The sequence below is a fragment of the Hylaeus anthracinus genome, unplaced genomic scaffold (genome assembly GCF_026225885.1).
Source record: "Hylaeus anthracinus isolate JK02 unplaced genomic scaffold, UHH_iyHylAnth1.0_haploid 12002, whole genome shotgun sequence".
NCBI lineage: Eukaryota > Metazoa > Arthropoda > Insecta > Hymenoptera > Colletidae > Hylaeus > Hylaeus anthracinus.
This window is the reverse complement of record NW_026534349.1, coordinates 18,114,498-18,133,299: the sequence shown is the minus strand read 5'-3', so window position 1 is coordinate 18,133,299 and position 18,802 is coordinate 18,114,498. Positions and strand designations below refer to the sequence as shown.

At 36.4% G+C, this 18,802-nt stretch overlaps 2 long non-coding RNA genes across 14 annotated transcripts in view; one reads left to right on the top strand and one right to left on the bottom strand.

Moving 5' to 3' along the window:
• The window catches only part of LOC128892342 (uncharacterized), a 9,230-nt gene extending 2,254 nt beyond the window's left edge, over window positions 1–6,976 (bottom strand). For 2 of the 13 annotated variants that reach the window (XR_008461049.1, XR_008461051.1), the window contains exons 1-5: window positions 6,662–6,976; window positions 6,401–6,549; window positions 2,297–3,365; window positions 1,700–1,925; window positions 1,416–1,640 (exon numbers count right to left, since the gene is read on the bottom strand). This is a non-coding gene — a long non-coding RNA (uncharacterized LOC128892342). Of the gene's footprint in view, window positions 1–616; window positions 1,138–1,415; window positions 1,645–1,694; window positions 1,926–2,296; window positions 3,366–6,400; window positions 6,550–6,661 lie in introns of those variants that run through there. The other 11 variants (XR_008461053.1, XR_008461054.1, XR_008461055.1 and 8 more) reach the window with 11 other exon arrangements.
• On the top strand, window positions 4,137–5,821 carry LOC128892350 (uncharacterized). The gene is made up of 3 exons (XR_008461070.1): window positions 4,137–4,506; window positions 4,645–5,170; window positions 5,294–5,821. It is a non-coding gene; the product is annotated as an uncharacterized LOC128892350 (long non-coding RNA).
• Window positions 6,977–18,802: the final 11,826 nt, after the last annotated feature.

Below are 18,802 nucleotides of genomic sequence, written 5' to 3'. Positions count from 1 at the left end.
TTTGAAATTAAGTATATTCAAAATTGCCAAACTTGGTTTAACTTTCTGTCGGACAAACAAAAAATATGGTCTTTAATTATTGTTATCGTTTCATCCACTTTAAACATCATATTCATTAACACTATTCAATATCGCTGCTCCCACCAACACTATCCCAAACCTATTTATACAGTATTTCCATGGGGAGGGTCTATACATTAGCAGTAATCAATATTGCCGACCCTCCCCTCCAAAAAACCCCAAGTCTACTCAAACTACATTTCCGTGTACATACTATATACATTAACTATTAATTCCACATAGACAATAAACATGTATACATTGACAGCATTCAATATTGCCGCCTCTACCAAAAGCTAACCCAAACCGGAATTAAAAAGTTTTTTACATCTGCACCACCTCCGAAAAAGGTGCATTGCATTTAATATGATGTATTTAATAATTTAACCAAATTCATGAAACGATGGTGAATAACAGTGCAGTTTAAATAGAAATTATTTCACACTTTTCACTGCATTTTCCCATAGTTTTCAGCAATTATATCTAGAGATAATGCATATTCATATACATTGACTAGAAATTATTTCATACTTTTCACTGCACCTTTTTCGAAGTCAGTTAAATTTTTTTTCCAAAAAATTATTTTATTCGTTCTATTGTTTTGTTTTTTTCGCGTGAATATTAGCGATATGTTGGTTTGGAAGTTTTGTATACGTAAATGTTGTCCTAAAATGAACCATCACCTTATCGGGACACTTACCGCCAAATTTTAAATCAGAAGCGATAGGATAAATTGCAGTTAAAAGTAGTTTGACTAATATTTATTATTAATATTTAATACACTAATACTACAGTAATGGACTAATATTTATTACTAATATTTAATACACTAATACTACAGCAATGGACTAATATTTATTACTCCCGTAAAGATATAATGGAAAATATCGAAAATTTAAATTTGCATTAGCGCGCGACTGTTTTGTATCCTTTTAAAACTAAACGTCGTGTATCTCGTTTACTTTTCATTCTCTTTCTTTCTCAGTTTGCATCTAGGTACAAACACAGCCCGCTTCATCTTTGACTCGATAATCGATTAGGCGAGGCGATTCCAATGAAATGTCTTGGATTGCGAGACTGTAAATGAAACGAGTCTGAACTGTGAACGTTTGATCGTTACATCGTAATAAACGATGTCTGAAACTTGTTTACACATGACTACACGATATGGCATTCGTAGAATGAACATTACAAGCTTGACAATTTTGTTCGAAGAGATGAATTCTACCTCGAAAAGTATGAAATTTTAACAACATCTACTTTAAAAGCAGTGTCATCCGTTTCCGATACCGATACATCTTTGTGATCGGTCTCGGATCTCGGTCTTGGTCGGAGGAAAACAGAAATCAAATTACCGTTGAATCAGTTTCTCTAGGATGTAGACGGTTGCCTCCCACATGGACCCCTTGCCAGGACTCCATGGTGTTCCTTCTACTCGTGCTGATCTCCGCTCATAAGATTATGTGTAAGTGCGCACATATTTGTGTAGGTGCAATGGTGCAGGATGCTGCTACAGCTCGCTGTTGGTGCCGCCTCGTACGAGACCAGATAGACATCTTCGCCAACTCTCCCGCCGCCGTCTAACTAATTGGCTACTGAATTACTGGGCGACATGACTAGTTATTGCTTCGTACCTCACCTCGGCCGCGTATATCGGATCCTGGATCTTGCGGTTCGGAAAGTATAGTTGGTTATTCTCCGTGTACGTCCTTCTCTCCTCTTTCATTCTTATGTCTATCCTTCTTTCTTTCTTTCTCACTCCTCCCAACCTTTATCCTTTTGGATTTGACTTTCTCTCGTTTATACTACAATTTTGTTTCGCTTTCCATCTTTATTGCTCTCTTGAGAAGATCATATGCGCTTTCCTCTATACATAAACAATGATTAACAGGACGTTACCGATAGCGAATAGTAAATTGTAAATCTTTACTCGTAATGGATTTGCTAAATAGTTTTGCCACGCCACGTGAATATATTTATCCGACAAACAATAAGCATAAGCGGTGCTTTTGCACTGCTAAAATATTACCGACCTTCTGCGTTTGAGTCAGTTTCTTACTAATTATAATCTTTCCCGGGTAGCATTCGAAAAATTCGGCATACTTAAGACATCTTTTTCAACATCTATTAAATATGGAACGATTCCAATGTTTTTCTACTAACGATAATATTCGAGAAGAGCATACAAATATTTTTGTATGAACTTTATAAAACTTATTTGTGGATTTATACTAACGTTAAAATAGCCCCTGTTGATGTCGATGTCGGCATCTTTATCTTTGTCAAGTTATTTTGAAGGCGGTTTGTTTGAAACAAAAAATAGTTTACTAAATCAAGCAGAATAAATATTCACTTTTAATCGACCATATCATGTTAAAAAAAGAAATGATATTTTCAATTGTTAAAGATGGTCGTGAGTCTAATGACAGCCACTGATATGCAGAATAACATATTTAAATTTCAGAAAGATCGGTTCGATAGATCTTTTGTATGTTGACAAACCGATGAAAAAATGGTGTTTCGAGAAAAACGCGTTCAAACGCGCAGTTGATATCGCTACGTGGAAAATTCTTTATCTCCTTGCACTATTTTCACAGGTCGGACTCGTGATGAAAATTTTAGCCACAACTTCAAAATCACGAGTCACGCTCATTGTTAAATTTAGTACGACCATTCGGGGGCACGGGTTTCACGGCTTTTTCCGAATTTTAGCGTAGTGCATCATTTTAAGTATTTCTCCGTAAGATGTGGAGAGATCATTTTTTAAAAACATGTCTTTAAGGAAATGTAAACAAAAAAATTGATTTTTATTGGGATTACCGTTGCTGCGATGCCGAAAGCTTTTACATGTGCTCGATTTCGCTATGATGTCTGCCACTTTAGATTGGCTGTAAAAGTTGAAATAATTCGAATAACCATCCCAAATTGTAATAGTGCGTTTTTAAATATATTTATTTTCAAAGTATGAAACAAAAAGAACAAAAGAAAAAAAAATAATTTTTTGTATATGTCACACCAGAAAGACCTCTTAATGTAAAATCGTTGTCTTGTTCGCAGGGATTTCCGTGCGGTTAGTTAAAGATACCAACACAAACCGAGGTACTCCGGGGTGATATACGACTTTGTGGGTGCTCGCAGGATACGCCGGTACTAAAAGGCTTAACGAGCATCTTCGTACGCCACAGCTACAGCAGTCCAGAGTAAACAGGACGTTGCTTATCTTGTCACGAAAAATCTGCAAAGGGAAGCTTCCACGTTCACTCTTATATTTCTTTCACCTCCTGCTTCCTTTTTTCATAATGCCTCTGCAAACACGTAGCTTGGCCAGATATGCGATACTTCGTTCTAGCTTTTCAATTTTTTCCATATTGCGAAATATAAATATGATCATGATCACCTTACAGACCTTAAAAGGGCCGTTTACATCCTATATTTGTACGCGGAACGCATTGCAGTAAGTCTCATTGCAAGCAATTTATTAAAAATAAAATGTAATCAGTTTATCAGTAACATTTAAATGCAACATGATTTTCTGCCATGTGTTGTGCATATTTTTGAAAACTTAAAGGACTAAGTCTGACCTTTCTTTTTCTATATTATTGTAATACAATAAATTATCTATTACAAATAGTGGATCTCTGTTCATTTTCTCATTATTTAAATTTGTTACAAGACTTTCTGTATGAACGTATGAACTGTACTCTAATACAATAAATTGTGCGTTAGAAATAGTTGATCTCTCTATTCATTTCTCATTTCTTATTTAATAAATTTCTTACAATGAGACTACCTGCAATGCATTCCACGTACTTCTGAAACCCTTTTTTTCATTTCTCGCTTCATCTTTAACATTTAAATTTCTTGCAGTGAGACATCCTGCCCATGCGTTCTCCCTCACTTTCTTTTTACAGTTCATACGTACACAGAATGTGTGACAGAAAGTCTTGTTGCAAGCAATTTAAATGTTTATCATGAAGTGAAAATAAAAAAAGTGATCCACTATTTATAACACAATTTATTGTATTAGAACACTTATTCTTATTTGCACAAAATGAACATTTACTGAAATTTGTATTATGAACTGCACACTCAAACACCAAATTTATATATATCTTTTCACAACGACAAGGTAGATATATTATCACTTATAACCATATACTTCCCAATACAATACAATAAACTACACGTAGCCTTTAAAATAATTATTCAATTTGCGGCGTTCAAATGTCACCAATACAAACTGACAGGTTATACAGGTTACAAATGACAACTGTCAGAAATACAAACTGACAGGTTATACAGGTTAGAAACGAACATGCGGCAGCCATGTTACAATTCCGGCCGACGAGCCCTGCCGACTGAATCCGAGAGTCGACGAATCGACGAACAGCCTTAGCTCCTATTGGCTAAGTGTTGACGAAAAATCGACTGGAAAAGTATAAGACGGTAATATTTTTGCATGTATCGTGACATGGTATTACGATATCTCGAAAGCTTATATGCGATTTACATCAGAAAAATGCATTTAAATTTAGAAAATATTGCAGGCGTGATGAGATATTAATGAAAGAAATTTCAATTTAGGTTAGAATGGACCATCTCTCCTGTAAAAGATATATATAAGCGGTAGTGCCACGTTATACAGGGTGGCTGTATAATTTTTCATGAACTTGGCGTAGAGACGCTACCGTGTCTCTAGATAACAGTTAAGATCGTCTCATAACTTTGAAAACTTAAAATTTATATCTTAATACACACCTGTGTGAAATATGGGTTCAATTCACCATTTAGTTTGTTAGATATGGTCACTTGAATTTCTTGATTTTTCATCGCATTTGTCAGGACGCTTATGGCAGCCGACGGAAAAAAAGAAACTTTGTATGATACTTCTGACTGTAAAACAGTTTGTACAATACAAATCGAAACCAAAAATGAATGGCACCAAATACTGCAAGAAATAATGCACAAAAGACAGTAATGTTGCCTTGTAAAGCATTAGAGCTACATATAATAGTAGTTTTACCACTGTGACATGTCATGGTACATCCATAGCGCTATATTTTACCCGTTTACAATAAGAAGAGGAGCATACAACATCATTAATAAAAGAGTAAGTAAAATCCCCAATTAAAAGTAAATAGTGTTAACCATTATTTAGTAGTTTTAGTAGTTTTGTGCGCTTAAAGTATATGTACTATCGTTGTAAATTCTTGTGCGTTTTCTGTTTTCACAGTCTTTAATTGATCTAAGCAACTACAATCATTCTAATAAGAGGAAACAAAGGGATGAGTTGCTTGTTTCATAAAGCAAATAATTTGCTGCCTTAAGCTTATAACAGTGATCTCCCATTTGTATTTTAGTAGTGGATATTGCTTTAATGGAAAAATTGTCCGCTTTCGTTGTTCCACTAGTATTGTGATTGAACAAGAGTAATTTCCCAATAAGAATTTGTTTGGAAGCAGTTATATTGACTTTCTTCATTATGTGTTTGAATTTGAATTATCACAATTATTGCAAAGACCTTTCAGATTTATCCAACCTGTGAAATTGTATTTTATTATATCTTTAAATTCAAATGATTTTTTCAACATACTGAGCAGTGCAAGATGTAAGCGTGTTTTTCTCCTGTGAATACCATAATAATAATATGTTCGGATTTTTATTCGACGATTTATATTAGTCCATTAGGACTTTTATAACATGTTACATATTAATATGCGTTTAGTAAAATACCGTCCTTAAAATTTTCAATGCTTTAAACACATTTCTGAAAAAAATTCTCGAACTTAGCTTATTTTTGAGGGACCTACAGCGCCCTTACCCTTTAATTGAATAGATAAAAAGAAAGGGAGAGAGGGTAACGAAAGTGAATATATATATTTTATATGATATTAATTTTATTTGTAAATAACATAAACAAACCATATTTTAGTTGCAAATTAACATGAAGCTTAAAATAAAAATACATCAGTCTTTTATTATAATAAGCGTAGAGTCTACTATACATAATGTGACTGAAGCCAGATATAGGAAAGAGACCAGTGTCCGTCCTTTAAGTTTTTCCAAAAGTAGGCAGAACACATTGCAGAAGTCTTGTTGCAAGAAATTTAAATGTTAATGAAGTAAAGAAATGAATGAAGATATCCACTATTTCTAATGCACAATTTATTATGTTAGAATAAAAAAATTAAGCTAAGATGTTTATCAGTAAATTAAAATACTGTTAATGAGTAACTAATCAAATTAATGACAAGCATTGAAATTGTTGTTGGTCTTTTTTAAAGGAATATTCCCAAAAGATTGGAAAATGTTAAAGGAGATATGTTGTCAGCATACTTACTTCGCTAATATGGTGAGCTCTACATTCCAAGCAGTCGGCCATAATTTTTGTAATCTTGTCTTTTGATCGACACTTAACAATTCTATCTCTGTCTATAACCTTATCAGGACAACTTCCAAGTTTGTGAGTCCCCTACGTTTCTATAAGTTCTACATAAAAAGTGTAAATGAAAAACAGTTTGCTGATATGGATAAATTTAAATTAAAAACAGTTTTCTGGTATGGATAAAGATATCTGGCAATTCAAATTTTGGCAACTTACCTTGTAATTAAAATTGATCAATACTTTACAACTCTAGCTGCAATTTATTACTAAATTAAAAACATTTTGTTGGTACGAAGACATTAAAAAGTATACACTTTAATTACAAAACGAGAATAATTCAATAGTGTAAAAAATAGTGTAAAAAGTGTCTTGACAGGTTATGAATGAGCGGCATGAGCGACCGCCACGAGTCCTGCTGAGTGATTCCGAGAGTCGACGAATCGACGAACGGCCTTAGCTCCTATTGGCTAAGTATTGACGAAAAATTCCTTGAAGTATAAGAATTAGAATAAGGAGAACAAGAACTCTACGATATCTCAGTTCTACGTGGACCGAATTTGTTGATTTTGGTTTTATTAGAAAGCTTATATGCAATTACCATCAGAAAAATGCCTTTAAATTTAGAAAATATTGCAAATATAAACATATTTAAATTTGACTGTAAACCGAAACGATACTCCAAAAAGTATCTGATTTTACTTGAAACGATTATATACAGAGTGCAGCCGAATAACATATATTAGTGGGCACGAGGTGATTCCTTATGAAAAAATAAAAACAAAATATGGAATACAATTTTTTCATTTAAAGCCTAATTTTCGAGAAAATCGAGTTTGAAAATTTTATTCGCATGTATGCTATTACGGCTAAGTTACGTAATAGATAAAATGAAATATTCGTTAAAAGTCTTCTGTGTGTTTTTTCTTGAACTCGGTCATATTTAAATCCTTAGTAGATATTGTTTGCAAACAACATGATACGCGTTATACGATGCTCGACCAACCGTAACTCAGCCGTAACAGCATACGTACAAATAAGATTTTCAAACTCGATGTTTTCGAAAACTAAATTTTAAATGAAAAACTTTTATTCCATATTTTATTCTTATTTTTTCGTAAGAAACCACCTCGTGTCCACTAGGACATGTTATTCAGCCGCACCCTGTATGTATAATTAAGATTATGTATGTATTATATGCGATTACGTTTCACGGTCTACGTTTAAAATAAATTGACCGAGCGAAAGATGTGGCGGGCATTCTAATGCGAACATGATACGTTCGAAACGTGCATTAATGTCTGGAAAATTGATGGAGCTCTGATTTCGTACGCGAACACATCTACACGATTGACGGAAGTTTGATCTTAAGAGCAGCTATTACACAACCAGGCTACGAAATAACATCTTCTAGTACGAACAATACACGTATAAACGATGCATTATCGACTATAAGATTGATGTAGCTCTGATTTCAAGTGCGCAACCGTCTACAAGATTGATGTACCTATGAATTCAAGCGCAGACATTACACATTTGAGGAGACATTATCATATTCTATTACGAATACAACACGTTGAAACGATGCATTATCATCTGTGTAATAGAATCGTGATAGGGCACTTCGACCGTCCTACGTATGTTTTGCGTGATACTGCACTGCATTGCAGATTGTCATATGTCTTTAACGGTAGCCGCTGAAGCGTGGCTGACTAAAAGGCAGTATTGTGGCGACCATTGAACAAGATCATTAAATTATCTATATTTCTGAACTGATCACTTTCTTTCACCTAGAGTCTTACATCTGTAAGATTGATGTAGCTTTGAATTGAGGCGCACACCCGTCTACAAAATTGACGCAACTTTGAAATCTAGCAGAGGTATTATACATTTGAACGGTGCATTATTATTATCGTTCAATAAATTCGACGCGTTTAAGAAAGCTAAGACGAACATTACAGCATTTCTCGCAATATACAAACACAACTATAGGAACAACCATTCAACTTTCGTACTGTTCTTTATTTGAAAACATCCCAATTTGATTTAGGGCTACTTTCAATCTCCTTGTTCGATTGTATGCGTTTGCAATTGTTTTCGATATTTCGTCCCACATTGCAAAAAGTGATGAAGTTGAAGCGGAGGGGCGAACGTTGCTCCGTCAGCAATTAGAATTTATAAATTCCGGCGACCCGCGGTCAGTAGCAGCGATGAAAACGTGTTTGCGGCGTTCCTGATTTCGCGTTGGGTAGTTGCGTATCTCCACGGAACATTTATTTCTTTTCCTTTTTTTATACCATGGCCATAAAACACGAGATTCGTGCCTCGGCGTAAAATAGCTTTATTATACAAAATACATGCAAATTATCTTATTTATGGTTATGGCCGCTAATTATATTGCGTGCTTATACACAAAATGTCAACGTGGTCGGAGTTGTGGCGCGGACGTGTAATACGTTTGACTTTTTACGAGGCAGTGCAATGCTTCGTATATACGTAGAAAGCTATACACATATCGTATACATCACAAGCTTAACGATCGCAAAATACCGACAGCTACGCTCGCTGTGTATTGCGATATGCTGACATTACCAAGAACAATATTACCAAAAGAGATCGAGGTAAAAGAGACGATACGATACAGACAAATTAAATGAGACGTAATAGAAAACTATTGTTACCTTCGTGGTTCGAATTTCAGATGACTGAACTTATTGTATAATATTCGCATAAATACGTACAAATGACGTAAAGATAATTGAACGCAAAATTACTGTGATTAACGTCTGACGCAACAAGAATTTATATCGTTTAATCAGCTTAGATTGATATCATGTTTTCGAATAAAAAATAGCGAATAAAGTATGAGCAATCTACGGATAAACTAAGAATTGCAAAAATACTTATGTTACTTTTATATTTAATCACACTTTTCAAATACGTAAACTAAATAGATACGCGGTAGCGTCTCGGCGCCAAGTGCATGAAAAATTATCTGCCACCCTGTATACTGTACTGGCGCTGATGCTACCACGTATCTTTACTCGTAAACCGGCGATTCCAACCTAACTTGAAACTTCTTTCATTAATATCACATCACGCCTGCAATATTTTCTAAATTTAAATGCATTTTTTAAATGTAAATCGCATGTAAGCTTTTTAATAAACCCAAAATCAACAAAATCGGTTCACGTACAACTGAGATATCGTAATATCATGTCATGATCTGACAAAAACGACTTGTTCTTGTTCTCCCGGTTTTATTTCGTTAAGGAATTTTTCGTCAACAGTTAGCCAATAGGAGCTAAGACCATTCGTCGATTCGTCGACTCTCGGAATCGCTCAGCAGATCTCATCGGTCGGCATAAGAAATACGTGTGTATCGTTTGACAGATTCGTTTGACAGATATAGGTGACAGTGAGGAACAACTGGATGTAGGTTATTAAGACAGAAGGTAAAAATTTCACCAGACACTGTAAAAAATAATGCACAAGAGCCTACTACATATATAATGTTGCCTTGTAATACGTGTGTGTACACATTGAAAAACCATCATAGTTGTTTTAGCAGTGCGACATATTTTTTATCTATTACAACAAGAAGAGGATCATATAACATCATCAATAAAAGAGTAAATGAAATCCACAATTAAAAGTAGATAGTGTTCGCCATTATTTGATAAGTAGGTTTGTGCGCTTAAAATATATGTACTATCATTGTAAATTCTTGTGCATTTTCTGTTGCTACAGTCTTCTATTGATATAAGCAGCGACAGTCATTCCAATAAGAGGAAACGAAGGGATGAATTGCTTGTTTCATAAAGCAAATAATTTGCTGCCTTAAGCTTATAACAGTGATCTCCCATTTGTATTTTAGTAGTAGGTATTGCTTTAATGGAAAAATTGTCCGCTTTTGTTGTTCCACTAGTATTGTGATTGAACAAGAGTAATTTCCCAATAAGAATTTTGTTTTGTTTTTAAAGTTTGACAGGTTTATTGAAATTAGTCAGTTAAAATATACTGTGACCTGACAGAGTGTAAAATGGAAGTAATTAAGTGATCTGTATATAACGTTAGTATGAAAATTATGATTTCTATTTTTATTTTAAGCTCTATGTTAATTTACAACTAAAATATGGTTTGTATGTGTTACAGATAATTGAACCATAAGATGATGCTGTGTGCATAACAAATTTGCTGGTATTTATATTAATTAATGAATTGAATGAATAAATGTTCATAATTAATAAATTAATATCATATGAAATATATATATTCACTTTCTTTACCCCCTCTCCTTTTCTTTTCCTCTATTCAATTAAAAAAATAAAGAGTCTATGTATATAAATCACAAAACTATAAAATTCATTTCTTCATATTATATCATATGGATTATTTTAGATTATACACATATTAAAAATATTACCGATATACAGTGGACGAATTTTAGATTATAGATATTAAAAGTATTATAGACATATTAACAAATATAGTGGCGCTTTTTTAATTTTCTCACTTTATCTTTAACATTTAAATTTCTTCCAACAAGACTTTCTGCCATGCGTTCTGCATACTTATGAACTGAATTCTAATACAATAAATTGTGCTTTACAAATAGTGGATATATTTTTCCTATTTCTCACTTCATCTTTAACATTTCAATTTTACATCGTAGTACACAACAATACATCGTAGTCGTAATGCATAAAAAGTACACAAATTCGTGTGGCGAATCGCGGCCCTTTGGAGAAGCACCTGTGTGCGGTGCACAACCTGCACAATCTGGCTACACGTTCTACGATTATCGATAATTACTTTCGAATATCCGGAAATATTGCGAAGTAATAAGTTCGATTGTTTGTCGATCTCAATGCACACGCTATTTATTGTAATGTTTCGACTCTTGGATCGAGTCATCTTTCAATGTAATTACGATTATTGTTATTGAAATAAAGATTGGTTACCTTCACGTCTACGCGTATAAAAGAGCATGATGGTATGAAAATTATCCATAAAAAGAAAGAATGAAATCGAAATTCGTAATCCTCGGAATATCATCGTAATATCATGAAAATGTCCGATGACAAGGGTGTAGAGTACCGTTGTCAATTGCAGCTTAATGCTGCGAGCAAATATATGTATCCATCGGCATCGGTATTAATGAAATAAACGCGATCGTAACACACGGAGGTACGAGGTAGAGCTTTGAGATCAAAGATAGGGAGAGTCTGTGATTTCTCGTGGCTAAGACGCCTCTGGCGTCGGTGTCCTGTTGACAATAATGGAGAATACAGCAGGAATCGCGGTCCAAAAGAGGATCACAATAGAGTTAATAGAACATGTCGATAGCGGCCGGCTGCCCAAGGGTGATTAGGCGTAGTACGCAGTGAGGTAGGGGTACTGCCAGTGGCAATTAGAACCCTGCGGAGCAGCGAGCGGCGGTGGGAGAAGAGGAACGAATTGCGGAAGACCGAGTAAAAGGAATAGGAAGGAATATGGCCCCGGGGCAACCCAAGGACGAAGTGATGTCGGAAAGGGAGGAGTAACAAGCAGAGGTCGATAGGGAAAGAAAGACCGCGTGGAGTGAAGATGAGAGGATGAGGAGCGAGACGGAGAAATGGCGGGACCGGGTCGAAGGAAAGAGGAAAGAAGAGAAGGACAGCCCGCACATCCCGCAGACCGTGACTTGTCTCAGTTGTTCTGGCGTTTCGTCGGCTTTCTTCATCCCGACAGCAAGACAACCGTGGCCGCGTCGGCGCCTTGGCCTCGTGTCGTGCTGAAATTGCTCAAATGAAAACGAGTGCGTCATTCTCACAACGACCGTCCGCCGGTGCTCTCCCTCTCCCTCTCTGTCTCTCCCTCGCGCGCGCATATAAGGCATTCTCAGATCATCAAGAACCCATACTTTCTCTCTCGCAGGCTTTTACACAATTTGTCATTTTAATTGTATTGCGTTTTAAATTATTTCTAAGGTCATTCATCGACACCGATACCTTTCCTCTCACAAGCTTTCAGATAATTTGGCAGTTTAAAACTCTGACAATATAAGTACACTTTCATTATTTTGCGTTTTAAAATAATTCTTATTCATCGACACGACCTTGCCTGGCCACGTCAAGCATTTGACTTCCAGGCCGCGGACATCAAGGTAAATTTTTAAACAGCCTCAGTTTGTGGATGATACGCTATTAAGCTTCTTTATGTCACCGCTAAAGTGTGGAGCAATCACTTTACATGAATTGTCATTAGGGTCTGAAAGTCTGCACTGTTGAACACATTATTGTAGCTGCGCATAGTTGGAAAGCACACAATTTTATATTATGTTAAACAGTGTCACCTTGCACTTTACTGGAAAGGACCTTCATGTACTGGGAGCTCCTTTCGATTTCACTTTTTTTTCTACTTTCTTGAATTTTTTTAGGGGGTCTTCTATTTTTCTATTATTACTCTTCAAGTATTCCACTTTTGTATGTAATTGGCGTAATTTTTTTATTTTTTTGAAGTTTTTTATGGGGATATCACTACACGTTGCCTTGAAAATAATTATTCAATTTGCGGCATCCAAATGTCACAAATACAAACTGACAGATTATGCGGGCTATACATGAACGAGCGGCGCGAGCGGCAGCCATATGACAATTCCGACCGACAAACCCTGCCGACTGATTCCGAGAGTCGACGAATGGACAAACGGCCTTTGCTCCTATTGGCTAAGTGTTGACAAAAAGAATAAGAATAAGAATCAGAAAAAAAATCTACAAGTTCTAACCGATTCATGACATGATATTACGATATCTCAGTTGTACGTGAACCGATTTTGTTGATTTTGGGTTTATTAAAAAGCTTACATGCGATTTACATTAAAAAAATGCATTTAAATTTAGAAAATATTGCAGGCGTGATGAGATATTGATGAAAGAAGTTTCAGGTTAGGTTGGAATCGCAGTTTTACGAGTAAAAGATACGTAGTAGCGTCAGCGCCAGTGCAGTGTACAGGGTGGCGGAAATGTTTTCATGTACTTGGCGTCGAGACGCTACCGCGTCTCTAGATAATACACTTAGTTCTTCTAATGCAACATTATGGAAGGATTTACTAAACGGAGGACAAATTACTCCAGATACCAAACCCTTGCTTCGTCACGCGGACTATCACAATTCTAACCGAATCTCCGACTGAACAAGAATAGAAGATGGAATAAAAAGAAAGAAGATACCTTATGCATATATACAGGGTGTCCCAAAAATGTTGTAACACATTGAAAGAGGTGGTTCGAGAGGTGATTTGAAACAACTTTTTCCTTAGCGAAAATGTTGTCTGAGGGTTCATTACGGAGATATTAACAAAAAAAAACCGACCAATCAGAGCGCACGTATGCCGTTGGAGCGGCCGCCGTAGCGTAGGCTACGCACTCCCCAACCAATCAGAGCGCGAATATGCCGGTGGAGCGTTCGCACTAGCGTACGCTACGCGCTAGACGGCCGCGCTCTCCAATCAATCAGAGCGCGAGTATGCCAATGGGGCGCCTTCTGATTGGTCAAGATTTTCCGTTATTATCTCCGTTATTTTGAAAAAGTTGTTTCAAATCACCTCCCGGACCATCCCTTTCAAGGTGCTACTACATTTTTGGGACACCCTGTATATTATGTATATGTATCTCAAGATTGAAAACTATAGTAATATGTTTCGGTATTTCCGAAAATTTGTTCTAAGTGAATTGGAAGACGAATGCAGGAATCATTTTGATTGCGTTTGTCTACATACTTGTACCAAAAATCGTCGAATTTTGCAAATCGGGCATAGTGTCACCGTTATTCGATCGAACGATAAATACTTGGATTCGAGTACGCGAAGGTATCCGTGAGTCGGTCATCGCATAAAAAGTGAAACCTCCCGGTCTAAATTATTGTCCCCGTGCGATGAAAGATAGGAAGGTGCAGAGCGAACAAGGGTCCGAAGATAAGTATCGCGCGTCGCGCGTCTCATTCAAGCCGGTAAACAACGTTCGTTGTCAATGTGGTAGGTAGCGTGTTAGGCGACGATATACAAGCGTTCCGTTAGCCCCCCGGTTGGAAACAAATGGACACCCTGATTCGTGCCTACCGTTTGTATGCTGACTTATAATTGTACGGCTTCCGATTTGATGCACGATAAAAATCGATCAAGCATTTGGTATGTTCGTACGTTTTATACTGTATATACATAGTTCTATAATTTATTTCATTTTCCAAATACTTGGTACCAAATACCTGGATTCGACCAGCGAACGCGTTCGCGGCGAGCATTACAGCAGTGGCACCCCACCTTAAGGTTGTCTTTTCATTCATTTCCGCTGAGACAACCTCGCCAATTTATCTATTAAATACTACTACAAATGTATAATGAAACATAAAAATTGTTACTTTGCAATAAAAGTTGATGGCATCATGCGGCATCGTTTTGAAGTTACCGCCAACGAAAACACAAAGCGCGAAACTCCGGCTCGCTGTTCTACCTTGCCTACTCTCGATGTTACCCGTGCATTTTCCTCGTCGGATGGTACACGCGACGCTCGGTCTTTACTCGAGATAAAAATCGCAACCTATCCCGTATTCAAATGAACCGGAAGTTCCTACCTTGCCACTCGAGACAAAGAATTACTGTATCCATACACGTCGGATTTGTCCAGTTCTAGCGATTCGATGAATCATCGCTTTATTTTAAATGCCGCGACATCCTATTTGTTAGTGTTTCAAGATTTATTACACTACGAGTCGACACGATGAATTACAATGATAATTATAAACCGACAGACCTATCGTATGGACATACACATACAAGGTGTATGTGTATGTCGCCGAATAATATGTACAAGCGAGCACGAGGTGGTTCCTTATGAAAAAATAAGAACAAAATGTGGAATACAATTTTTTCATTTAAAGTTTATTTTTCGAGAAAATCGAGTTTGAAAATCCTATGTGTACGTATGCTGTTACGGCTGACAATTACGATTCGTATGCAGGATCAGTTAGCAAAGACTTCTACCCATAATACTTTTTTTGAGTTTAATGTTACGAACAAATTTCACGAGAAGAAAATGTTTCGTTCGAAGGGGGGCATACTATGATGGACGAAAAAGATTATTTCAATGTTATATTTATCAAGATTTTAAAGTCTTTGTCGTTTTTTTAAATGGGCGGGAGTATTTTCATCGTTGTAATATTATAGCTAATAAAAAAGATAAATTCAAACATGTACATAAATCGATGCTGCAATCGAATAGAGTATTCCAATTAGTCTTATGCGCATCGAGGATGTCGTACTAGAATGCACTTACGTGCGTCGTGTACATTCAATTTAGATGTTTATGCTTTTTTCATTCCTTAAAAATCAAATTTTTCGTGGATACGTACGCTTTTCTAGCATGACAATCCCGATATGTTCATCACGAGTCGTTCACCAAATTTGCATATGTCATAATTTATGGCAGCGCCGTACTTGTCAATCAACGCGATGCTGGTCGACGGTCGCCGTAAAGGCGGCTCCATATATTCGTTCAATATTCGTTCGATATTGAGCAAATAATCGAATGTACTTACGTATGTAGACGGTCAATACCTGAAACATGTCATGCTTCCTGTATATTCCTCGCATTGTCGTCAGCGACTTGATCTATAAATTCTCGAATTTGGATAGCACGTCGAATTATTTAAAAAATGATCTTAAGGACCTACCAAAATGTGTTCGAAGATAGATATATAATTTTCGTAAATATTTATCTGTTACTTAATAACGCTTTTATCGAACTACATATCCATTGATTTTTATTTCAAGTTTTCGAAAGAATCATTAGTTAATTAAAAATAGAAAAGAAAGAAATTCTATAATCAACCCTCATTATACAGATTCTTTTCGTATGAGAAACTTTTCGAATTATAGTCGAGAGGCGACTAGGTAAAGATTTAATGTTACTAATAGAAATAATTGAAGAATAAAAATAAAGATAAATTCGTATGCATGGCATCTTGAAAGAATTTCATTTCCAAAGTTTTTTCAGTGTGATAGAATACATGTTCAGTGTACAATACGATGAAAGGAACGATAAGATACAAAACATTCTTGGTTTACTCGTTTCACTCTTCGACATCTGTTGTCGGTCCGATAAATTAGGTATCTTCGAAGTACGTAAAACATCGATAATCGTTATTTTGAACGATCGGCCGACGAAAGGATCGCTCGATCAACATGCTTACCAACATTAGCAAATAATTCCCTCGTTATCCTTTACTACCTACATCTCCTCAACTACTTCATTTCTCGTTAACGTTTCACTTATAACTGTATCGACATGATTTTTAATTAATCATTTTATCAAGAAATTTTGTTCCCTCTCGCGCGACAATGAAATAAAGTATAAAAAAAAGACGTGAGCTATTTTATAGAAAAACATTTCAAACAGAACTCGTCTCCATTTTTCGCGGCTCCGGCAAACTGTTCGGTAGCTGATAAATCACGGCTGTCATACGCCAGGTGTCGTATATCAGGACGAAAATGCATTCCACGTCGCCGGCAACGTCATGTCTACTACGCGGAATCCGCTTTTACGCGCTTCCCAACGACAAATACAAATTACACGGGAACTCACGAGGCACCCGTGTTTTACGCCTTGGCAGACACGATTCTTCGTTTTCGCAATACAGTAGAAGAGTATTCACCCTCTCGCTCTCTTTCCGTTCCCATACCCTCAAACAGACCTGACTTCCACGTTCGCCGAGCGCACGCGCGTACAATGTACGCCACTATCACCAATTTCCTTCAACTTGTATAGATACAAGTGTCTGCGTTATTATTTCACGGATATTATTTCAACTTATAAGTATTGCCGCGTATGCATTACGCTGCGTTACGTTAAATTTAAAACGCTCGGTAAAGTGAGAGTATTTATAGAATATATTAAGAATAAGTGTAACGACAACGATCTAGTAGAGAAACAATATACGTTTATCATGTACTATGAAGAGTGTTGATCGAGTTCATATTTTGCCGCGTATATACTCAATTGTATCCGTCTCACACATGCGAACGCCCTCTGGGGATAAATTAGTGTGTCACGTGGGGTCTTAAGTCAAAAGTTTACAATCGTATTTTATGAAGTTGTATCTAACAAAATATATTCTATTTACTCAAACTGCCAAACTAGATTACCTGCGTAACTCTAAAATCTAACAAAGAGCAACGTAGTTTCTCGAGGATCATTATGACCTATAGCTAGTTTGTTTGGTGTTGGTATAAAAACGGTGTGTTCTTAGCTACACTAGCACCACAGTTTACGCGGCAATCTCCTACCCCGTTACCCGTGGCCGTGGTCCGTTCGTGGCTGTGCGGTCGGGTCGTGCGAAGCTTATCCTGTACGGCTCGTGTCTCCTCATCAAAGAACCACGTTGTGCCGATGGGGCGAGCAACACCCGTACAACGCGGTATATAAACAACATTTACCCATGGACAACACACGTGCATTTGTCGTATTTCAAAACCTGATGTTCCCCTACCCAACTGTCGCTCCGCTGGTAATGTCAACGTTGCATCGTGCCGACTTTGAAGCCCGGCTATGTAAAAACGCGCGTAAAAAACTGTTAAAGCTTGTACGTAGTGTTGGTCTCCCGGGACATTTCATTAGCGTGCGTCGTGTCGCCTCGCCTCGTCTCGTCTCGCGTCATTCGAAATTTCAGTGAAATAAAATAATTTTTTGGAAAAAAAATTTAACCGACTTCGAAAATGGTGCAGTGAAAAGTATGAAATAATTGCTAGTCAATTTATATGAATACGCATTATCTCTAGATATAATTGCTGAAAACTATGGGAAAATGCAGTGAAAAGTGTGAAATAATTTCTATTTAAATTGCATTGTTATTCACCATCGTTTGATGAATTTGGTTAAATTATTAAATACATCATATTAAGTGCAATGCACCTTCTTCGGAGGTGGCGCAGATGTAAAAAACTTTTTAATTCCGGTTTGGGTTAGCTTTTGGTAGAGGTGGCAATATTGAATGCTGTCAATGTATACATGTTTATTGTCTATGTAGAATTAATAGTTAATGTATATAGTATGTACACGGAAATATAGTTTGAGTAGATTTGGGGTTTCATTGGAGGGGAGGGGCGACAATATTGATTACTACTAATGTATAAACTCTCCCCATGGGAATACTGTATTAATAGGTTTGGGATAGTATTTGGTGGGAGCAACGATATTGAATAGTGTTAATGAATATGATGTCTAAAGTGGATGAAATGATAGCAATAATTAAAGACCATATTTTTTGTTTGTCCGATAGAAAGTTAAACCAAGTTTGGCAATTTTGAATATACTTAATTTCAAA